A 24,510-nucleotide genomic window follows, 5' to 3' on the forward strand; every position below is an offset into this window, starting at 1 on the left:
TTAAGGGACTCAAAAGTATCATCACCATTTTCATGTGACAATATTTACTCCACTGGAGAGAGGAGGCAGAAGATACCATTAAAACAAATTTCTTCATTTTCATGTTCGGATTCAGTAAACAAAATAAATCATCAATGGATTTCATCTTCCACTAGAAATTTAGGGCACAACGCTCAGAGCCTAGGACATCCTCATAAAAGGGTAATTTTGCATTTGTTCCTGCTGATCAAATGGAGCAAGGTGAGCCACACTCAAACGGGGAGAGATCTCGAGCATGAGATGAGCCAGGAGGGGCCAAATCACGATTGACGAGGACACGCTGAACTGAGGCCAAGAGAGGGCACTCGCGGTCTCAGCTATCAGTGTCCAGAAGCCTCACTTCGACTGCTGAAACGCCAAGCCTCAGTGGACATTTCCAACATTTAACAAACTCTGAAACATTAGATGTTTGTGGGAGGGGGTCTGGGATGGGAACACACATAAAAATGAGTTAAGATTTCCTTAAAACTTGACACTGAGTAACAGAACTCTCTACTAATGGTCTTTCATCTTTTTGGTGAATCTTCGGTGAACTGCCAAATTCACGTCTCAGTTTTATTTTTTTAATAAAACAAGCTGATTTTCAAGTTGTATCCTTTAAGCCTCTGAAAGAGCCAAACAATGAACGCCAGTAAGAAAGAGCTTTGTACAATTTGCCTCCCTGCCTTTCCAGATGGTTCAGTGGTAAAGAATCTTTCTGGCAAGCAGGAGACATGGGTTCGATCCCTGGGTCAGGAAGATTCCCTGAAGAAGGAAATAGCGACCCACTCCAGTGTTCTTACCTGCGAAATCCCGTGGACAGAGGAGCCTGGCGGGCTACAGTCCATGGGGTCGCAAAGAGTCAGACAACTGAGCGACTGAACAGCAACAGCAGCAGCCGGAATAAAACACATGTTCTAGCAAATTTACAGTTACCAGGGGGATGGAAGGGGTAAGGGACAGCTAGAGATTTGGGGATGGACATGTACACACTGCTGTATTTTGAATGGGTAACCAACAAGGACCCACTGTCTAGCATAGGGAACTCTGCTCAATGCTATACGGCAGCTTAGACGGGAGGGGACTTTGGGGGAGAATGGAGACATGTATGCATATGTATGGCTGAATCCCTTTGCAGTCCACCTGAAACTAACACAGCCCTGTTAAGCAGCTATGTTGTTTAGCTGATAAAGTCGTGTCTGACTCTCTTTTTCATCCCATGGACTGCAGCCCGTGAGGCTCCTCTGTCTATGGGATTTCCCAGGCAAGAATACTGGAGGAGGTTACCATTTCCTTATTCTAGGAATCTTCCAGACCCACATGCCAATCTCCTGCATTGGCAGGTGGATTCTTTACTACTGAACCACTTTGGAAGCCTAACAATCAGCTACACTCCAATATAAAATAAAAAGTTTAAAAAAAAAAAGGAAGAAATGCATGATCTAGGATATGAGATCCCTCCCCTCTTCTGAGTTCAGAAGCCTGGGGGCAGGAAGAGAACCCACCAGGGAGCCCTAGTCAGTGGTGCAAGGACTGCTGTTACCCTTAATCCATTCTGACCATACGCTCTTTAACCTACCACAGTAGGTTCTGTATCAATATTAAAAAAAAAAAATTAGAAAAAGAGAGAACCCTAAACAGCATGTATAAATAAAATGTCTTTCTTTTGTTTAAATCCTGCAGGAAGTTTAATTTGTATGAGAAATACGTTCAGGTATGTTTTCAGTTATCGCTTTAACGTTAGTTAAAGGTGCACTAGTTATTAACAGATGTGAACCCAGAAGAGCGTCCAAGGCAAGCACATGTCTAGAGTCTTACCGCCGCTCCAGAATGCGCCAAAACCCAAATTAGGCAAATTGGAAACAGGGAGCTCTGCAATCCGACAGTGCAGTGGAATTAAAGTAATGGCCTATTTAATTCTCCAAGGATTCGGCAAAATGAAACAGAGAAATGTTTTTGAAAAACATGGGACTGAAAGTCTGTGTGTGACCTTAGAGGTCACCCAACAGAAACAGATAGGCTTTTAAAAATTCTGTCCTCTTCCCACTTGGAGCTTGGCATGAAGGAACAAAATGCTTGCTTACTGACGGATGGCAGCTGGCTACCACATCACCCGTGATCCATCTTACTAAGCAAATAAATCCAGAAGATTATCATAACACAGCGTCAGGACACTCAGCCTTGGAAGAATCTGAGACGGTCTTTAGTGATATATACAGAACATGCTGTGATGGATCCTTCTAATAACCGATATCCAATGAAGAAAACATGGGTTAAGATCATTGAAGTTACATTGGACAATCACAATGCACCATCCAGATTTGAGATGGTTATGGTGTATTGCTGTTTCAGAGACTGTTTTTACTCCAAAGTATAACTGATACGGTGATCAGATGAGTTTAGAAGGAAAGGGGAAACGATGCCAGGTCCAAAGCATGCCTCAGTCAGCCTACACGAGGGATGTGCTGTATGACAGTGTGCCGTTACAGGTGACATTTCTGGTTAGAATGTTCCATGATGGAGCCAAGCCAACCCCACGAGAGCCTGGAAGGGTACAGCCTGCTCTGGACATGGGTAGCTGGGGTGGCCAGGAATGGATTCTGCTGATCAAGGGCACTCCTCAAGTAGGACCATGATGTCTGACCAGCACGTGGTATAAACAAGATAACACTCAATGTGACCCCGCATGCTAGTGCTAAGCTCCTTTAGTCGGGTCTGACTGTTGGCAATCCTAAGGACTGTTGCCCCTCCAGGCTCCTCTGTCCATGGAATTCTCCAGGCAAGAATACTGGAGTGGGTTGCTATTTCCTCCTCCAGGGCATCTTCCCCAACCAGGGACTGAACCTGAGTCTCTCTAGTCTCCTATATTGACAGGTGGGTTCTTTATTACCAGCACCAGCTGGGAAGCCCCTGACCAAAGCTCAAATTGACCTAAAAAGAATAAACCTGAGTGGGGCAAGTAGCGCTGTGGCAGCCCGCAGTCCTGGGTTGAATCTAAACTCTTATCACTTCCTAGCTGGGTGACCTTGGAGAAATGACCTGTCTTGTTCTTCCTCTGGGAGAAGACTGAAAGAGGATCTATTTCCTGGCTGTCTTATGAGGATAACAGGGCATGCTGTGCAGCGCATCAGGCGTGTGGCCTTATGTAGGCACGCGACTAAGGAGAACCACCTTCACTGTCAAACAGGGTTTTGCGGAAGGAAGAGAGTGACAGAGAATTCTGTTTTCTCCTTGTCCTCTTCCTTCCTCCATCTCTGTGAATCCTCAGGTGGGCACAGAAGGCAATCAAGGAAATACCTGTACTGGATACCCCAGGGCAAGTGCTCGCAGGGCACTGACCACAGGCCTCACGTCGGCCAGGGCAGACAGCTCAAGGAAGGGTCATCCCCAGTCTTGACACCAGTGAAGTGGATTAGCAGAGCAGACACTGAAACGGGAAAGCCATTTTTATCCCTTCTTGACCTAATTCTGGTCAGAGGTATCATTCCTCAGTCTGGACATATTACCTGGTTTATGAGGGGCTGCCTTCAGTGGCTCAAAGAGCAGCCAGCATTACCAGCAAGGATTAAGAAAAGCCCTTTAGCTTCTCCCTCATCCGGAAGAGATCTGCTCCCAGCAGATTAGATGTGGATAATGAGAAATCCCCACAGACCCCATCACCTAGACCACCCAATGAAGGTCAGCTACAGGAGGTCCAGGGTATTTATTTCTCAGCACATCCACCTAAGGAGAGGGAGTGAGTAGTGATGGAACTGGGAGAGGGGAAAGCCTCTGGGTTTGCAAGAGGGGTCCTGAGCAGGGAAAGGGGAGTCAGAAGCCCGTGCCCACGCTTCATCTCTTCTCACTGGCATGGTGCGTTCAAGAAAACCTCCAACCACTTTTGTTCTCTTTACAAATAAAACCATTCCATCTCCAACAGATAAATGAGATACACGATGCATCAGAGAAAACCAGGAATTGCAACTCGTCTGCTTGATGTTCAGTTTCTTGGAACCAAATTGTGATCCTGGCCAATACACCATCCCCAGCTGCTCATTGTGGAAGGAAAAGAAACCAGGAGTGGGGAGAGCCCCCGGGCATGGACAGAACTCGAGACACACAGCCTGATTCCCACCAGAAGGAAACGCAGCTGTGCCACCAGGACAATGGAAGAGTCATGGGCAGGGGGGCTCACACAGAGGGATACACTTATGAGCAGGAGGTCAGTCCTGAAAGCGGGTGGTAAATGCTTGAGCAGATTGTGAAAAGGGGTTCATTCAGAGGGCTTCTCACTAGTCTCTGAGGCAAAAGATGACGTCCAGCTGGAGCCCCTTTGAGCACTAGGTCTTGTTCTTAAAAGAGAAAAGAAAAACGCCCTGAGGTGACTGATCTCTTCGCTACAGGTTTAGGTCAAGCTGAGTTACCACCCCTCTGTGGGAGCTGAGCAAGGCTGAACTGTACCCACATCTTCAGAACTGAAGGATAGAACCTGCCATCACAGACTCAGGCTCACCTGGTGGTCATGGTACAACACCAAAGGACCAGATAGGGAAGTCATCTCCAACGTGAACTCTGCTGCCGATACATGTTGAGAGTCAAGCAGACGTCCAGGAGCATGCTAGAAAAAGATGCTCCCAAAGAAGGAAGCTCCAACATGTGTCTGAGCCTTACCTACAGCACCTGACTTTTCTCTTGGCTTGGGTTTTGGAGAGAAGGAGGCTTCAGAAGATACACGCTAATTTCGCTGACAGATAGGCTGGTTCAATGAAAGGACAGATTGTTGGGGAACTTGTGTGCAGACACTGTAGCAACATGGGGATAATGCCCAGACAGAAAGGAGGCATTCCGAGAAAAAAGAGCATCTTGATGAATTTTTCCATAAGTACGCAACTATACTTGAACTGGGTTCACGACGCACAGAAGGCAGGGTGGCTCTGTGTGACTAGCATGCTCAAAGATAACCATCCCTCTGACATCTACCACCACGGGGAAATTTTTCACCCCCTTGGACTTGGTTTCAAAGGAAACATGTGACATTGACTGTTGTGTCTGGCTTCGGCTGCACAAGGTTTGTGAAGGTCATTCATGCTGCGTGCATGAGCTGGCAGCTCCTTTTCCCTGCTGTATAGCATTCCACTGTATGAATAAAGCCCCCAAATTTTATACATTTGGGTTATTTCCAGTTCAGAATGCAGATGCACAAAACTAAAGAACATTCTTTTATGCCATTGACTCCTATACTCTTGTCTTTTTTTAATGCAGAAATTGAGATCTCAGAATTTACTAAGCTGTAGAGCTGAAAAGCCAGCATTTCTCTGTATAGCACCTACACACATCTAAGAAGGAAGCAAAAGAAAAGAGATGCAAATATTTTCTTATCATCTGTCTTGTACTTTCTTATATTTTTATTCTTAGGTGCTTCTGCTTTTTGGAAAATCTCACTTTAAATGTTTAACTATTTGCGGGACTTCCTTGGTGGTCCAGTGGTTAAGACTCTGGTGTTTCCACCAGTGGGGCTTCGGCTTCAATCTCTGATCAAGGAACTAAGATCCAAAATGCTGTGCAGCACAGCCAAAAAAAAAGTAGCTATTTTTCCCTTTGCCAGGGAAAGGGTTAGTTCCTTGACCAGGGATCAAACCCATGCCCCCTGCAATGGAAGCATGGATTCTCAACCACTAGATTGCCAAGGAAGAAAAACAACTGAATGTCTACTACAGCCATGAACAACTAAAAGCAGTCTTGAGGATACAAAAAGCCTCAATTACATCCTCTGTTCATATTAAGTGGGTTTTCTCACCTGCCAATCACAGCTTTCCGTCTTCTTCCTCGAATGCCACATCGTGCGGGTCTTAGCACCATTGCCCCCAGAGCTGCATCCTGGCCAGCTCATGCTGCCACCTGTAGCTCTGTTCTGTCCTGCATTTAAGCATTTATGCATTTGTGTTTATCTGTTTCGCTCGTGGTCCCTAAAACTTCAGTTTTCCATTACCAACAGCACATTTCAGGATTTCCTGGCAGCTTTATTTACGGTGACATGTTTAAAAGATGGAAGACAGATTTCGATTTTCTGGATTAGCAATGAAGTAAAATTTACAGAAATGTGCCCAAAATCCTTGGAGAGATTATTGCATTCACAGTGGCAACAGCCCACCCCCCAAGGGATTATGTTGAAGGCATCCATGGAGACCCTCCCTCCCACCTGGCATTACATGTCCCCAGGTCCCACACATCCCCAGTATCACTTCCCTTCCAGGAAGAACAGCGGGCTACAGGTTTCCCCGCTGCACACACATCACCTGGCGAGTCTCTCCAGCCAGCACCACCAGCATGACTACCAGCCTGAAAAGTAAACAAGCTGAAAATTAGACTGGAGGACTCTAGGTTAAGAGAGGATAGTAAAGAGCCCGGTGACAGAGTTCGGATCCACAGGTTCAGGATTCCCTTCTCGGGCATATCTGGATGCCAAGAATTATACAGTTATGTGCTAATGTATGAGGGAAAGGGGGCTTTCAGGATGTTTTCCGTGTGTGCGGTATCTGGATGCATCACCAGAGGCATTTCCTATAAAGCGGTTTCTAAAGACCAGTCACTACATAAAGCACCGACCTAGGCTCAACTCAACTCAGCAAACCAGGACCCAGCAAAGGCTGAATCGCAGCACAGAGCTGGTGCTCAGGAAGGAACAGGCAGCGGTGTGTGCACACAGCTGAGACTGAAGGGCTGAGTGAGTGAAAAGACGTCACCGATTGTCCTCCCATTTCATCCCCCCCCCCCGCCGCCCCCCCCCCAGCCTGGCACTGCCCTCCCGTTTACCATTTCTCTGACCTTTCTTGGGAAATATCAAATCTAATGAACGTGGCTACTTTCAGGTATGCTCAAAGAGGCTGAACTTCAAGCTCCAAGCCTGAGAAAATATAGGGAGCCAGGTGATCCGAGGCTAGCTGCCTGCCTAATCCCAGGCCTGGGCACCAGGTCCCACAGGGATCCGCGAGGCCCCTGGGCCAGTGGCTCTGAGCTCCAAGGACCTCCTTGTTCGTGGATCTGGGGAGAACGGGGTAGCTCCTTTTGCCTCCCCAAGTGAGCTCAACTCTGGCCTGAAACAAACGCAGCAAGTGTCCTGGCCTGGCAGGTGGGCGGTGAGCGCCACTTGGGGAGCGGGGGGGGGGGGGGCAGTCTTGGCGCGGAGGCGCAGGGCTCCTGAATGTCAGCGGGTAGCAGACCCCGAGGGCGGACTGCCTTTGGCACTCCGGCCAGTTACAACCAGCCTGCCGGGCAGTCCCCGCTTAGAGGGGGTGACCCCGGGTTGGACCCAAGGCAGGCAGCAAAGCCGCAGGTGAAGGGGGCAGCCGCCTAAGCCCCCCACGCGCTCCTAATTTCAAATCCGCGCTCGGCTGGGTCGGCTGCCACCGCCGGCAGCCTGGGCACGGGGTCCCCAGCGACCCCCTCCCTGGAAAAACCGCTGGGTCCCCGCCCTCCAGCTGCTGCTCGGAGGCGGCTCCAGCTCCAGGGCAGGCTCAACAAGTTCCCGGGCCGCGCAGCGCCGCCTGCAGCCCAGAAACCCCGAGGACGCGCCGCGGTGGAGCCCCGCGAGCAGGCGGCTAACGCCGGCGGCTCCTTCCACCTCCTCCTCGGCTCGGGCTGGGGCTGGGGATCGGGTGTCGGCGGGCGGGGGGGGGCCCCTGCACTCCCGCCCGCTCTGCTCCCTCTTGGGCCCCCCCTCCCCACGCCCGCGGCCCCGGCCCGGCCCCGCGCCGCCCCCGCTCCCGCCCCGCTGGGCCCGGGGCTCCGCCCGCCTCGCTGCCAGGCGGGCGCACAGGCGGCAGGCGAGCGGCTCCGGCGCCCCGTCCTCCGGCCGCCCGGCTCGGCGGAGTGGCTGGGACCCGGGGGGCGGCGGCGGCGGCGGCGGCGGCAAGGACTTCCCTCCCGCTCCCTCCGCCTCTCCGCCCCCGCCTCCCGGCCCCGGAGCCCAGATCTCGCCGAAGACGATCGCAGTCAATGAGGACATCGGAGGAGCACGGCGCCGGGTGGCTGTGGCTGGCTCCGCCACGCCGCGAGCGAGCGAGCGCGCGGGCGTCCCCGGAGCCGGCCGAGCCGCTGCCTCGCCGCGCGCGTCGCTGAGCCGGGCAGGAGGGACGCGAGCTGCGGCGCGGGGGGCCGGCCGGGCCGGGCCCCGGCGGCGGCGGCGGCGGTGGTGGAGGGGGGGGGCGCGGGCGGCGGGCCAAGCCCCCGAAGCCGAGCCTTCCTCCGCGCGAGCCCGGCGAACCTCGCCGCGGATGCCCTGCCCGGAGTGCTTCGTGCCGCGCCAGGCTTGCCGGGGTCCGCGGCGAGACATGCCCGAGCCAGGCGCTGCACCGACCTCGACTTATCTGTAAGCCGCCGAAGGTAAGCGGAGCCCCGCACGCCCTGCTCCCGCGCCCCAGCGCCCGCTGTGCTTGGCCGCGGCCAGAGCACCGCCCGGACGTGCGCCGACCCCAGGGTTCTCGCCCTGCGCCCCCGACCGGGCTGCGCGGAGGACCCGGCAGGCTGCCGGGGGCCGGGGCCGCCGGGAGCCGACCCGGCGGCGGGCGGGGGCGAGGGGCGAGGTTACGCAACTGCCTCTGGCCCGGGCCGGGTGGCCGAGGGGCGTCCGGCAACTTTGGCGACGGCCGGCGAGGAGCGGGTCCGTGTGTCTGCGATGTCGGTTCTAGACAAACGCCACAGCCTCCTATAGCACCCGACAGCCCGCGCCAGGCAGAACCGGGGGTGGTGGAGGGGGGCGGGGGGGCGCTGGGGGCGGCCGTGGCCCCCGCCGATCTCGAGGTTTTGAAGTCTTTCCTAAACTAAAGCGAGCTGACAAGTACGGCTGATTAACTTCGGGGGGATGAGTCCGGGCGCAGGGGCCCTGCACCGGCTGCGGAGGAGAGGCGTGAGCACCGCGAAGGCACGATGCCCACGTGAAATGCCTGTCTCCTCCCGAGGCGCCCGGGCTCGCCCGGGGTTGGCACCTTCCAGGGGCTGCGGGCCGGGGTCGGCGCCCGCGGGTCTTCCGGGGGCGCAGCATCCCGAGTCAGACCCAGGACGGGCGTGGGAAACCAACCCAGGCTGCAGACCGAGCGAGCGGGCCAGCCGGCTGGCGAGCCAGGACAGGAGGGAGGAGGAAGCCCCGCGGGCCGGCCCACGGCCCGGGGCAGCGCCGGGAGCCCCAAGTCAAAAGCGAGAGTCTGCGTCTTGCTGGTTCATGCTCAGGGTTCCCAGCTGGCATCTCCACTGCCAGGATAAAGAGCCTGTCCCTGTGACCTCAGCACAAGGCAAGCCACAGGGGGATGGAGCTCGCCGTAAGGGGATGCCAGGAGTGGGGGTGACTCTGGAGTACACCGGGGCCAGAAGCAGGGCGTTTGGCTCATGTACAGAGAAGGGCCCTGACCCCTCTCCCGCTGCGGGTCTGTGCCTGACCGCTGGACCCTGAACCAGAATCAGCAGTGAAGCTGTTTTAATTTGACCTTGTCTGCTTAGGCGCTTAAATTCTGCGGAGGGTGAACTGGCCAGGGTGAACTGGCCAAATGGGGATGGAACTTTGGACCAGCCCTGCCTTGCCTGGGAACGCAGGAGGTATTTTCACAAGACTATAGCTCAGAAGAGGAGGGTCCAGCCAGCACGCAGGCAGGTTTTCCTTGGATAAGCACTAACAAGGGGAGGAGGGGTTCCCTTTCCATCTGCCAGAGAGAAGGGGGAATGTCAAGGTTACCTGACTGAAGCCTTGATTGAAGACTACCACCCACATCACCTGACCCCGGCCATTCTCAGTGAGGAGTACACGTATGAAATTGCTTTAACCTCATTAAGCTCATGCTACAGACCCAGCAAAAAGTATAACCATCATTTCACTTTGCGGAGCCGGAAAGTGCCTGGGTTTTACTATTCACATTTTGTGCTATTTATTACATTCACATTCCTGTTGAATGTTTCTTTTCAAAGAAAAGTTCATATTTATCTTTGCCTTTTTTTTTTTTTTTTTTGCTTTAGCGAACGTGTTGTTAGTTCAAAGGAAAAATGGAAGTCCTGCCATTTGCATGCCTCACCAGATATTAATAATTCACTATCCATGTTTACTACTTACATTAGATGGCACTGCCACTCATGATGGTTTTATTACAGACGCATTTGCAGAAAAAAAAGGTCTAGCACAGCCATCACTAATTGCATGATTTTGCATAAATTATGTTAGCTACAGAGAGTTTGAGCTTTACTTCACTAAATTCATCATTTCCTTAAAGATAAGGTGATTACGTTTAATTTATTTAAAGGCAAGGCCTCTCCTGAAAGATAGATGCCCTTGAAAAGCAGAGGTTACCTTTCGATTTACTGGAGTTGATTAGTGTGATTAAGACATTAGCTTTTACTTAAAGCAGCCCCACTGTCCTACTAAGACACAGCCACTGCTGGCCACACAGGTTAGTCAGGCCTCAGCTGGAAAGTTGGTACTTTTACTCTTGACTTTGGGGGCTTCTCTGTTCTGCTATAGTTGTTTTCCCCACGTGCAGGGTAGGGAATTTCTGTTTTTTATTTCTCCCTCTGTAGGAGGGGGGAACAACTTTGTAAGTAAATAAGTCAATTAATGGAAGACTTGAGTATGAAAGGCATCAGAGTACCAGGAAGATTCCTGCACAATGAAATAAGCAGTCAGAAAATAAAAATGAGTCTCAGACGTAGAGCTGAACCCAGCAGAGCAGTTGGGCAGATGTGTTCGCTGAGCTCCACATTTGTATTCTCCTGTCTGTTCCCACCCATGGCTGTCTCATTTAGAGCTACAACTACTGAACTCTCTTGTATGAGACGCAGATTACTTATGTGGGGACAGGCTGCTTCTCGGGGAATAGTAATAGAGAACTCACAGCTACACTGCAAAGCGGCAGTGCTGTGGCCCGGCATCAGTGCAGGGAGGCAGGGATCGGGTCGTCGGAACGGCGAACTGTGGCGCTCTGGACCAGCCCACCAGGCACCTGAGTGGGAGCGCTGCAAGGCTGCTGCTGAAGCAATCAGGCACTCAGGAAACCACGCCAGCCGTGCCTGTGTAAGGCGAACCACAGTCATCTGGGGACGGTGGTCATGCTGGTGACTCCCCCAGGCCAAACTGGCACGGTCACGTTAAACAGTTCCTTTCTCAACAATTCCCTGACCAGTTCCTCCAAGCCCTTCATTCCCCCACCACCAAAATGAGCTGACATAATTTATGAAGCCGTTTCTTTTTAGTCTCCTCACATATTTGATTTTAATATTTCATAACATGACTTCAATATTTTAAAGCAAAATTTAGTATGATTGATATGGCATGACAACACTTTTATCACCAGGGAATTTGCATACAAACATTTGGATAAGTCTTTATCTAATATTTGGGCTAACCTATGACATAAATGTCATAAAGACATTACACATTTTCATCAGTGTATTTTTAAAGTATATTTTTCTTATATATTAAGGACATAACACAGAGATATGGTGCCACGTTGTGGGGATCCTGCTGGGATTCATGTAAAGACGCTGCTTAGATGTTGATTCATATTAAACAGTGAGCCACAGGAATTACAGGTTTGAACCTTTGGGCTATGTACAACAGATTACGTGTCTGTTTCAAGTTCAGGGGCCCTGAAGTGTCTCCAAGCACCCAAGAATCTTACCTGTCAGCTTTACAAAAAACATACCTAGGGAGACATTTCTGGATTCCAAATTCAATTCTTGATATAAACTCTCTCAGACACCCCCTCTACCATAAGCCACTGTGATATTCAGTATGGGTCTGAGTCAAACATACTGTAGACACCATTCACACCACAATGAATGAATAAGTTGAGGGGCTTAAATATGTTATCAAGTGACAAACCAATAATGTAAGTAAAAACAAAACACTCTAGCCTGATAGCTCTGTGGCTTTCCGCTGGATGCATATTCTCAGCTCTAATTGGGAGAGAAAGAAAAAGAACCCGATTACAGAAAAGCAGATAATAGGGACAAGGACTTCTGTTTCTATATTATAAACCTTTTGGCCAACACTATGTTTCCAAGGGATTTGGGAAGAACAGTCTTCAAATTCATCATTTGCAAATATTGCTTCTCTAGAGTACTGAGCTGATTATTCCAAGTACTGTACATTCACAGACAAGCTCTCTTCGCCGTGTTATCTTGCTGTTAGGAACTGACACCAAAGACGAGCAGAGAGAGGTTCACGGCTACACACTGACCCTTCACCGGAGTCATGCTGTTATGGCTGTGACACGGGGAAAGAAGAAACTTTTTGAAAAATCACAACAGTACGGCAAGAAGCCGGTCAAAGTTTACATTGCAGTTACTACGGAAAATTCCAATTCAGCCCTTAATAATCTAGCCTTAGGCATAAAATGAGATGCAGTAAGCTACAGCATATGAGAGACATAAAGAAAGAGGTTTTGTGATGCCAGAAATACTACGGGCAGGCAGTCCTGCAAATACGATACTCGCCTCGTCAAGCCTGCAGAGAAAAAGGCAGGAAGGGGAAGCTGATGGCCTGAGAGCTTCGTTTCAGCTGCTCAGTTAAGAAACCGCCAAGGAGGGGTAGCATTATCCACTTTCAACAGACATGAAACTGACCAATCTTTGTTTGTGTTTCCAGGTCAGCATTCCACTGGTGATGTGGGCCCCTCCATACTGGTTGTTCCCTGGGAAGTATCCTGTGTTTGTCAACTGTCCAATTCTTTATCTTTTTCATGTGTATTAATACTTTAGTAGTCAGACTCAGAACACCCGTGTTATCTGCATTTTGTTCCCTGGAAGCTGCTTGCTTTTGTAGTAAGCGATTTTAGCATCCTTGGAAATGTAATGGAACTATAAAACCTGGGCTCCGGTACTGGGCAAGCACTGGGAAGTAGACTGATATGCAGATGGCTTGGTCCAGAGAGGAAGGCTGGTCTGAGGAAATGTACCCAATCATAGCAGCAGGGGCCACAGCAGGGTGTGAGATATTGCAAGACGAGGGAGCGGTTCTCAAGAAGTTCAAGGCCAGGAGGGCCAGAGGAGGTGGGAGATAGGATCAGGAGAGGACCAGCAGTGTGCTTTGGGGGTTCCCAGGCAGACAGGGTGATGACCACACTGAGGAAAGGGGATGAGATGCACACACAAATCCTGCGGCTAAGCACAGCTGCTGGGTGCTCAGAGCAAGAGACCTGTATGGGGAGGTAAGAAGTGACAATGGGCACAGGTTTCAGAGTGGAGATCAGAGAGTGAAGAAGTAGTTTAAAGCCAGTTTATGGAGGAACCAGCAGGGCAGAAAGGTACTGTGTTCATTGGTGATAGGTAACCACTGAATGTTTTGAACAACTGCATACATTTCTAAAACATGAAGTCTTGACAGCTAGAGACAACCAGAGAAGAGGAATTGGAGATCGGTTGAGAGGGTGTGACGGGTGAGAATTAACTGGTAGCAAAGGTGACTGGTGACCATCGAGATATATACAAGGGGGCATTTGAGAGAGAGACATCCTGGGGGGTAAGTCTGTAACATGGCAACATGGAGAAGGGACCAAAGATGCTACTAACCCAGGCTGACACGGGGCTTGGGGATCAAGAGAAGCAGAGAAGCCAGGGAGCCAGCAGGTCTGGAGGAAAAAAGATAGGATTACTATCAGAAATCGGAATGTGAGTTTCCAACTGGAAACATTATTTTAAAAGATAAGTGCTTCATCATTTCTTGCTTCTTAGAACTTCCATGAGAAATACTCTGAAAGAGGAAAAATCTAAACCAAAAGATTCACACCACAAAGAAATTTTTAAAGGACTAAGAATAGTCCTATGAAATAACAGGTGCTTAATGAATATTTAATGAAGCTATTAACAATAAACCTAGTCAATGATTTTGCTAGAAATTCACAGACTCCAGATTGGACAATAATTTTTTTTCCTTCCATTTCAAGTTGTACTTGTTTTGAAGTAGGAATTAAAAGGAAGAATCATGAGATGTTGCTAACAAGGAAGACACCTTCTAGAGATGCACTATCTTCAAATCTGAGCCACACGGTGATTAAGGAAGAAAAAAGTATCAAAGGTTTGGAGTTTTCCTCCCCCAAACTCAACCTTATATAGAGCTTCCTTTGGTGAAAACTCACTTGGGTAGAAGTTGAGTTTTTAAAGACAGAATGTAAGTTTAATGACCTAGTAATAGAATTAGAGTGAAAGAAACAGGGGAGGCAAAGTAAGCCTCGGTCCAATAGATTAAATGCTCTTTTATCCCAAATGCTGACAGTTTTTGGCTGAAAGGAATTTTCCCCTTACCAAAATACGAGTCCATAGAATCAGTTTAAGACAACTAGAAAACATCTATCTCTTAGCCTTGACCCCACGTCTCAACTTTATATCATGACGTATCAATTTCATTGGTTTTATGCCAGACCCACCAATATATCTCTTCTTTTTTCAAGCAATACCAGAGTGGTTCATAAAGATGTGGCTTTTTGCTTTTCTCTTTTTTCGTGTTGAAATCGCATGGCACAAACAGCTAGACAACTAGTCTCCCATTAATCTTGCACTTAAAACTCGCATACCCTGAAGAAGTGTGGCAGGGAATCACTCTCCAGAAAAGTTCATACACATGCAAGTGTAGAGAGTTTGAAAATCTAAAAATGCTAGGGACTTCCCTGGTGGTCCAGGGGCTAAGACTCTGAGCTCGAAAACAGAGGGCCTGGGTTCAGTTCCCGGTCGGGGCACCAGATCCTACACAGCACAACTAAAGATCACATGTGCTGCAACTAAGACCAGCTGCAGCCAAGCACAGGAGTATTTATTAAAAACATTTATTCAAATATTTTAATAAAATGCTAAGAAAGATAAGTTTCTCACTTTTAAACCATACTTTTCATCTGACTTCTCAGGACATTGAAAAATCCCATGATAACTGCCTTTCTTAAGTATTTATTATCTCTTTGTTTTGAAAGTAGTTGTTAGTTCAGAGGCTTCACAGAAGGACTTTCCCTCCTGGTTTAATTGTTGTTGTTGTTGTTGCTATTTCTAGTCGTCTCCATGTACACTATTCACTCTCTTCTCAAGATGTCTCTGCTTTATGTATTGTTTCTATCAGATTTACTAGTAGGGCGAAAACCCCCAGGGTTAGGCTACAGGATGGAACTGATCACAGGGTTGCAGAAACTGGCTCTGTGAACACACCAGCCAGTCTTCTCGGGCAGGGCAAGCGAAGGGAGGCATCCTTTCTCCAGGCGATGAGGTCAGCCGCTGAGTGAGTGGTGGAGGATGGACTGGAATCCAGGGCCCCTGGCTCTCATTTCATTCCTTGTGACCATTAAGTTCCACATCAAAGACTCAGTCCCAACTCTGGATCTAAAGCATCTGTGAGAATGACCACTGGCATGCCCAGTTTTCAAATAAAAACCTACAACTGTTTACTTTATATAATCAGCCATTCAAAGTGCCTTACCAACCTTACAGGTTGTTCTCAAACCTGTTTCTCTCAAATAAGGTAGCCAGTGTAGTCCACAGATGCAGCCTTTTCTTCAGGCACTGTCCTCATGAACATCACTTCATCATCGGCAGCAGCATCACCAAGACCACATACTGGGGGCTTCACAGATCCTAGTCACCTGGGCCCGCATCACAGATCAGAGTGCTTACAGGTGCATTCAGGGGACACTGTCCACACCTGCACCCCCAGTTCTGCCGATTTCTATCAGGGTGATGTGGACACAGGTTTCCCTTGCAGTGCCTCAGTTTCTCCACCTTTTAAGAAGCAATAATTGGTCCATCAGAGATAATTGGTAGAACTTCCCTGGCGGTCCAGTGATTGACTCCAAGCTTTCACTGTAGGAGGTTCAGGTTAGATCCTTGATTAGGGAACTACAATCCCCCATGCCATGTGGCATGGCCAAAAAACAGAAGAAAGGGAAAAAAAAACCAGTATTTGGAGAATGCAGTATTAGAACATGGACAAAGTGGGGCCTCCCTGGTGGCTCCGCGGTAAAGGATCCCAGGTTCGACCCCTGGGTCGGGAAGATCCCCTCGAGGAGGGAACAGCTACCCACTCCAGTATTCTAGCGTGGAGAAGCCCATGAACAGAGGCGCCGCCAAAGAGCTGGAGACTGAGCAACTTCCGCTTTCACTCTGTTACTCGCCCCAGTTATATAATCTGAGCAGTATAATCTGCCCGGTATATAATCTGAGCAGTATGCTGAGCTAATCTGTGGAAGGGGCAGAACTCAAAAGCAGAGAGGCAGCCTCTGCACCCCAGTGCCGAAGCACCCTGTGATCTGACAGAGCCAGGAAGGGTCCTAACAAGAAAAGACCAGAATGACAGAATGCCAAGAGGATGGCCTTGCGTACTCCCTCGCCAACCTATAAAGTCCTACACGTAACTCATTCACTAATAATCAACCTCCAACCCCAGATCCCTGCTGAGAAGAGCTGCCTCCACCCCCGGAATTTCTAGGAATGGGCCGAATTCTAGATCAAGAAAAAAAAAGGTGTGCATGTACCGTATTCTGGCTATGGACCTGCCAGGTGACAGTTTACTTGGCATTCACCATGTGAGAATTAGTCCACATTGCAGAAGACCGGTGTTTTGAATGGTGACAGTCACAGGTCACTCATTGTCCTCCTCTGGGAGGAGAATCCATGTCCACTGTTGATCCAAAGTGGGGCCATGGGAAGCTCACCGTGCTGGCCTCGACCTGGGCTCTGTTTGGTGACCAGCACCCCGTGGCTAAGTTCATCCTAGAAAAAGTAGTATAGAAGGGGATGGCTCTCCTTGCTCCCCTGGGACATCACTCATTCATCCTTTCATTCAGTAAACATTTACGGGTACTTTTTAGGTGTCACGTGCTGCTCTACGCTTTAGGAATGCCGCAGGAAATACAAGAGAATGCGGGGAATAAAACACGGAGACCGGTGGGTCTTCATCTTTCCTGTGTCACCCCAGTGATCTTGACTCCCCTGTTACCCCTTTCCCTGGACTGGGGTAGGGACCAGTATATTTCTTCTAGAGAGTCAGGTTCAAGGATGGAGACTCTGAGGAAGATGCATGTCTTCCTACTTCTGAGAGAAGAACAGCCTCCCTCAGGATTCTTTTAAAGGCTGTCTTTAAAAACAACAAACCTTGTAAAAGCTTCCGCTTCTTCAACGCTTAAACTCTCCTCCAAAGTTTCAAGAAGGCCAAGTGTAGAGGGGTCATTTAAGGTTTTGGAAAGACATATGTTTTCCTTTTAAAAAATTATTTTTAGGATTTTGAGGGGCGCAGAATCATTTCAAGATCAGCAGTACTGCTTACATATGGCAATGCCAACTTGCCTTCTTGAACCTACACGACCTTTCCCCTCTGTTCTCTCTCCTTTTCCCACAATCCCCACGAAGGAAGAGGTGCCTGAGAGATCAAAAGGCGGAAGCCGAGCACAGAGCATCACCTTAAAATGGGATCATCCGTCCAGTCCGACACGCACTCATTGCATGCTGGGTGCTCATAAAATGTGAAACTGTGACAGTCCGGCCTCAGTTTCCTAAGAGGAACCGTCCAGCTCAGTTCTGAACGGGAGAAGGGCTGCTGCAACTGCCTGATGAGGGGCAGTGCAAAGCCAACGGCAGTGGCTCTTGCTGGCAGGAACACTGTGCCTCTGCCCCGCAGAATAGCACCTGGGATGTAATTCCCCGAGCACCCCCGTCCTCTCTGTGCCTGCCTGCCTGTCTGGGCAGTTCCAGGCCTCACTGTTCCCCTCACATTCTCCGGCTTGTTTCATTTCTCCATCTCCCTTTTCCTTCCTCCCCATGTTCATCACAGAGTGTAGTGTAGATTTATTATTTCTGAGTATTGATTTATTGAGTGCAGTTTACTGAGTGCAATTTTATTTAGACTCCAAGTTAAAAAAAAAAATTAAAAACTACTTCACGCAACACCATTGGGCGAAAGCACACACACTCGGAAGTAACCCAGTGCAGAGGGGTGATCCCGAACCCTATTGATTTCCCCCCAAAACGTCAGGGGTTCCTCCTCTACAGCAAAATCCAGGATTCGGTTAGAAGGGTAGGTTACAATGATTCCACCCTAACATGTCCATGCTATCCCACGTGATTGAGACTTCCTAATTAAATCCTTATTTTGCCACAGCCACATCCCACTCCCCAGAAAGCCAGGCAATATAAGAACAAGCCTACTGGTCACATTGACTGTAGCAAGTCTGTTGTAAGGGCCCTGACATACTTTAGGAGTAAATAGAAAATACACATCACTGCTGAACCATCTACTCATTTTTGTTTGAGTGTGGGTCATCTCTTGTCCCTGCATCAGCACAGAAAAAAAAAATTTGAAGTAATACTTTGTAACAGCCAAATTCGAGAGAGTTACACCAAGGTTCAGAAGATAAAAATCTGGGGAACATGGTTTTTCTTAAACTAATGGAGCCTGTCCCTTTACCCTTCCATTCATCTGATCCCTACCCAGGATCCAAGCTCCATCTGATTGAGGATCCAGGTTATACAGAAAGAATCCATGGAAACCAATAATACTGAGTACCCATTCTCAGTTCAGTTCAGTTCAGTCGCTCAGTCGTGTCCGACTCTTTGCGACCCCATGGATTCCAGTACCCACCCTAAACCTTCTTAAAATGTCCTGGGTAAGGCCCCTCCTGTGAGGATACTGGGATGCATATCATTATATTCTTTAATTAGCAAGGATCAAAGGCTGATTGAGTTCGAGAGAAAGAGGAGATGCTTAACAGAATCTAGTCTGCAAACACTTACATAAGCGTAAGCAGAGAGAAGGGACACGTCAAAGCAAAGCAACTGAGGCTTGAGGCCCATCTTTCCGTGTCTCCCAGGGGATGCCAGCCCTGACTCCCCAGGGAACACTGGGTCCCTTCTTCTTCCTGCTCCCAGGATGGTCCTCAGCACAGTGGGCTGGTGCTATCCACGGAAGAATGTCTTTTCCATGCTGAGCTACACACTGCTAAGGACTGGGCCTCATTTTCCTGGGTGCCCAGCACACGGTATGGTGCCTGCATCACCCTTCACATGCAGCCACCATTCACTGTGTCCGTGAAAGGGTCATGAAGACAGGCGTAGCTGAGGGCAAGGAGGGGGCAGGCAAGACTAGACTTGAATTATTAAAGAGGAGGGTGGGGCCAAGCCTAGAACATGGACCACTGGGAGCAAAGACATGAAGGAGGGAGTGACCAGGGTATACTCCAGAGACTCTATAAGAACTGGCTTACCTTGAGCAGACAGAGAGCTTGTGAGTAGGTATGAGATATCTAGGCGGATGAGCAGGATGGGAAAGGTTCTGGAGGACCCTTACAAAAACTGCTTTTTGGAAGTGCTACCCAACTAAGACTAGGCAGGTACTCAGAGAAGAGAGATGTTTGTGGTTGAAGGTGGGACTGTGAGGATGTGCAGGATGGAGGGATGGAGAGCTGAGAGCAAGGGACGTGAAAACACCAAGGTCGAACTTGGGACGGTGAGGATAAAACAAGGGATTTGAAAACACCAAGGTCGAGCCTGGGACGGTGAGGATAAAGGGAAGAAATCAATAGTGAAGCAATAGGAAGGCGAAGCAGATTGGTGGGACCTAGTGACGGCCTGGTTAAGGGGGATTAAACTAGGGAGTCTGGCAGGTAAAGCACTGTCAGCAGCTGTTTAGGAGCCCTCAGAATAAAAGGACTCAGAGACATCCAGCACCCTACGATGGCTGGGCTGGGGTCTCTTGGCCGCCGGGCAGGCCACGTTCAGTCCTGCATTTAACACTGGGTGCCTTTGCTCCACACTCGGCTGGGGCGAGTGCGGTAGCTTTGTTACTGGGTTGAGCACAGACCATCAGGGTCGCAGGCCATTCGCCCTGTGTCAGCCCTCCTCCCAGCAGGGCACAGAGCCCTCCAGGCTGCCAGAGAGACTGCCGAGCTGCTCCTGCACAAGGAGGCAGACTTCTAAAGACATCAGAGCAGAGCGCCGTGGCTGCGGAGGGGGAAGCGAGGGTTCGTATTATTTATGAGGCTACATAACCTTATGTACAGAAAAGAGAGACGTTCACAATAGCTGTTGGTCAAGGAAAAAAGTTAAAGAACCGACTGACCCGGCAGAGTAAAATTAAAAAAAAAAAAAAACCCCCATGGGGACTAATGAGAAGTCGAATTTATAAGAAATACAAAGTGAAAGCCATTTGGACACCAAAGGGTTTGACACACAGACATTTGTAATTTTTTTTCACCTCCCACCCCTGAGAATATTTTGGGCACTAAATGCAGAAAGTGCACCCTACGTGCCCCTGCAGTTGCAACTATTAGCTGCTACGAGGAATATTCCCTCTGTTTCTACATCCCCAGTGACTGACACGGTCTCCCCGACAAGCCCAAGTCTGGTCTACACTGACAGCATCTCTCTTCAGGGTGATGAGTTATTTCTGAGGTCCCTCTCATTGTTCACCAGCTGCAGTGGAAGGAAAGGGGTCTTCATTCATTTCCTTAATTCATGTCCTTGGTCCACTCAGATTAAATAATTCCTGCATCATTTTGTGTGACAGCACAGGTATCACAGAAAAGGAGAGAGAGTTCAGACCAGGCAACCATCCCACACGGCTGACAAAACGTGAGCCGTATATGGGAAGACCATACATGCTGACTCTGACTATGGCTTTTTGTTATGATTCTGACCTGGACAGTCATCTCTCTACTGATAAATAGAAGCTGGTTAAAAGAAATTTCTCCCTTTCTTTCATGGCTTGCTACCTCAGCAGTAGAACAAGACCTTGCAAAGTCTACAGTTTGACCAGGCCAAGGTACCAGGGGAGACACACTGCAATGAAAAACGTACGGGGGATCCGTTTTGATGGTAATAGATGGACACTCCCATGGCCGTGCCAGAGAGATGGATAGCATCTTTAACTCTAATTGATTTCAGTTGTGGTGAATGGTCACCTCCAAGCAGAAACCCTGCCCGGGTGTTCCACTGTGATCTGAGATTGAGCCGGTAGAAGAAGCAGGGAAAATACACTCGCTTGACAGTTATTTTTTAGGGAAATTACTGTTCTAATTTTAGCTTCAGATATATCATGAGTCAAACATGTCATTTAGTGAAATGCACACATACATGCGGATGGGCTCATCACAGCCCATCAGTAAGTAAGGCCAAACAAGCCCAAGGCGCATCCCAGCGTGCACGTGTTCTCAGCAGAGTGAGAGTTTCACAAGCGATCTAAGGAAGGGAAGCCGCCTCTGTTGCATCCTGCTGATTCCAGCTCTTGCGGTCAGGTCCCACACCATCAACTAATTGTTGCTTAATGACGGGGAGCCTTTGGGGAATAGAGTAGGTGGGCTGTTTTCTCCATTCATCTAAATGCACTCGAGAGCAATGCTCAAAACGAAAGCCCTCATTTCTACCATTTTCTGTAACTGTCATACTGAAGGGGGAGCAAAGAGGAACAGGGCAATCAGTTCCTTTTCTAGTCTGACAGATGACTTTGATGAGTGGCTGTTACCAGTTTTACTGAATTCTTCCTGGACATAGTTAATTAGCAAAGCTAACTGCTTCACATAAAGTTTCCTACGTTGATATAACATCTCAATTGGAGGAGGTATTTTTTTCCAGTTGATTTTCGCCACCATCATAGAAGGTTGCTAATCCATTTCTACAAATTTAGATTCCATCTGGACAGAGGATAAAGAAAGGTTAATGTCAGGATAAGCTGAACATAGAAAAACTAAGTAAACAGACAAAAAATGAAAAGTCTGGTTCAATGAAGACAGCATCTTCCGGTCCTTCTAAAACCTAAACACAAAACCCAAACATCCACGTAGAAAATGGGTGCTTTACTTCCTCTGCTCCCACTAATTAGAAACAGGCCAGTGAGAGTCAGTTTATGCTTTGTGGCTGAACTAATAAAAGTTTTTATGTAGGTAAAAATGAGGTTTTTTTTTTCTTTTAAGTCAAGAACTTGCCTTAATTACATTAGAAGGGGAAAGAAGCTCATGTATTTGAGGATCAATCATGATTTTGACATTGCTGAGAGTAAAAAATAACACAGAACCTCCTCATAACAACTGACGCTAAAGCTTGAAACTGCAATACATTGGTCACCTGATTCAAGTCATTGGGAAAGACCCTGATGCTGGGAAAGATTAAAGGCAAAAGGAGAAGGAGGCAGCAGAGGATGAGATGGTTAGATAGCATCACTGACTTAATGGACATGAATCTGAGCAACTCCAGCAGATAGTGGAGGGCAGAGGAGCCTGGAGTGTTGCGGTCCATGGGGTTGCGAAGAGCCAGACACAACTTAGTGACTGAGCTACAGCAACACAGCAACTGAAAAATGTTATTAAGCGAGCACAGAATGCTACTCAACAGATGCTCTGCATACGACAGCAGATATTAAAGTTCTCATTTAAATATTTGCTATTGCCGAAGAAGAAATGTAGACCAGAAACAATGAATACTGTCAGCAGTTGGAAGGACAAAAACTAACTTGGTCAAAGAGCCCAGGGGCTCCATTTCACTCTTTGCTCATTCTAGAAAACCTTTTAAAAACGTCTGCCCATTGTCATCAAGGGAAGTCCGGCTTCTTCATGCCAAAATCAAACTGTATTCAGAATTAGATCCATAAAATGGGTTTTCTGAAATCAGAGATATGCATGAGCTGGGTGTCTCCACTGAGCAACTATTTCTTCTGTCCTGCTTCCCAATGGATGATCCTCAGGTCTTAATGATGGAGACCTTATGTCAATCATCCACCAACCCAGGGGATGGGGCACGGCTTGGGCATTTCTCACAAAGGGCCACAGCTTTGGGGACTGAGACAGGAGCAGCCCCCCTGCCTACAGCTCAGTCTCAGAGGGGTGTCAGCATTCTTTTCTTTTTTTTTTTTCACCCCATTTCAGCCTTCATAGGCAATGACCTCTGAAGATGGGAACACGTGTCTGGAAAAATATCATTTCAGTGTATTAAACAAAATTAAACTGGATAATGAATCTCACTAAGACACAGTCCAAAATCTATAGCAGCTAGCTTTGCCCTGAGGAGAGGACTTTTGCTTTGGAAGAATCAATCAGTGCGATAACGTAGGTCTTAACGTTAACTATTTCAGAAGGCGGATGAATTCATGAACAGGTGTGGGGGTCTCTGCCTCACTTCCCTTTCTGCCCAGGAAGCAGCGTGTTAAAACATGGGATATTCTTTTTCATCACTCCCCCGCTCCCAGTTCAGGCATTCCCTCTGCACATAGAATAAAATGCTGACCCAATTAATCCTGAATCCCGGCCAGCATCTTCAGCGCCAAGGTGTCTCAACAGCGGGAAAGCCACAAGGAAAACCAATAATATCATGCAGTCCCTTTCCAAACTCATCGAGTTGCTGGCCTTAGCTCTTCTGCCGTATCCACCAACTGAGGGGACCCTGGAGGTGTCCTGGCAAGGCCGGCCTGCTCCTCGGCCCCCACTGTCAGTCGCCTGCATTATGCCATTGATATCACAGCTCGAGCCCAGACTGGAAAGCTCCGGGTCCCTGCAGACAGTAAGAACTGAGCTCACCCAGCGGAGATTCTCTCTCATCAGCTGCTGAAACCAACCAAGTTTGCCTCAGATGCTAGCTGTAGATTATAGGGCAGAACCGTTTGATTTCTAATTAAAACAGATGGCAAATTCCAGCCAACCGTGAGTCTTCTCCCATATTGATATATTTTCAACTAAACACTCCCTGGCTCTCCCGGCCGATCCACATACATACAGAGAGATGCGTGTAGATGTCTACACCTTGGCAGACATGAGGCAGGTGGTAGATGCACCCCAACCCCAGGGTGAAGCGATTACAGATTCATTCCCTACGGACTGAAACTCCAAGAAGAGAATGCCATGCCAAGCCGCTTCAGTCAAGTCTGACTCTTTGTGACCCCGTGGACTGTAGACTGCAAGGCTCCTCTGTCCATGGGATTCTCCAGGCAAGAATACTGGAGTGGGTTGCCATTTCCTCCCCCAGGGGTTCTTCCCAATGCAAGGATCGAACCTGAGTCTCCCACACTGCAGGCAGGTTCTTTACCATCTAAGCCACCAGGGAACCAAGGAGAGATTAGCAGGAAAATTAAGGGAGGAGGAAAAAAGCAGGACAATTAACCTCCAGACGACATATTTCTCATTCCCGAAGTCAGGAGACCTCCCCAACCACATGTGTGCAGAAAGGCTCCTTGGAAGTCAATGGGGAGTGATGCTAAGGGATGCTCTACCCAGAGGCCTTTGCAGTAGAATCCATCTTGGCTAAGAAATGCATGCTCACACATGGGAAGATCCTGAGATATACCTCATGTGGACTGTGAACCAGGCAAATCAGAATGACTGGCCAAGAGAAACCTGGAAGAAATGCCCCATAATAGTAATTCAAACTGCCATGAGGGTGCGACTCAGCAATTCAGGGACTTTCTTTCTGAGCGAGTCTATTTATACATACTGCATTCTTTTTCCTCTTAACAAATACTTTACCTGCTTCACTCCTTCCCAGCTCTGTGGGAATTCTTTTCTGCAAAGCCAAAGGACCAGGGCC

The 24,510-nt window shown here is 48.7% G+C and overlaps 2 protein-coding genes across 3 annotated transcripts in view; one reads left to right on the plus strand and one right to left on the minus strand.

Annotated features, from left to right (window-relative positions):
* Positions 1-24,510, minus strand: part of DOCK1 (dedicator of cytokinesis 1) — a 568,807-nt gene that overhangs the window by 270,271 nt on the left and 274,026 nt on the right. The window lies entirely within an intron of this gene.
* FAM196A (family with sequence similarity 196 member A) overlaps positions 8,195-24,510 on the plus strand; it is a 63,022-nt gene continuing 46,706 nt past the window's right edge. Inside the window, exon 1 of the mRNA XM_018041177.1 lies at positions 8,195-8,379. The gene's annotated coding sequence lies outside the window, so the exon portion shown is untranslated. The remainder of the gene's footprint in view (positions 8,380-24,510) is intronic.

Source organism: Capra hircus, chromosome 26 (assembly GCF_001704415.2).
Source record: "Capra hircus breed San Clemente chromosome 26, ASM170441v1, whole genome shotgun sequence".
Taxonomy (NCBI): domain Eukaryota; kingdom Metazoa; phylum Chordata; class Mammalia; order Artiodactyla; family Bovidae; genus Capra; species Capra hircus.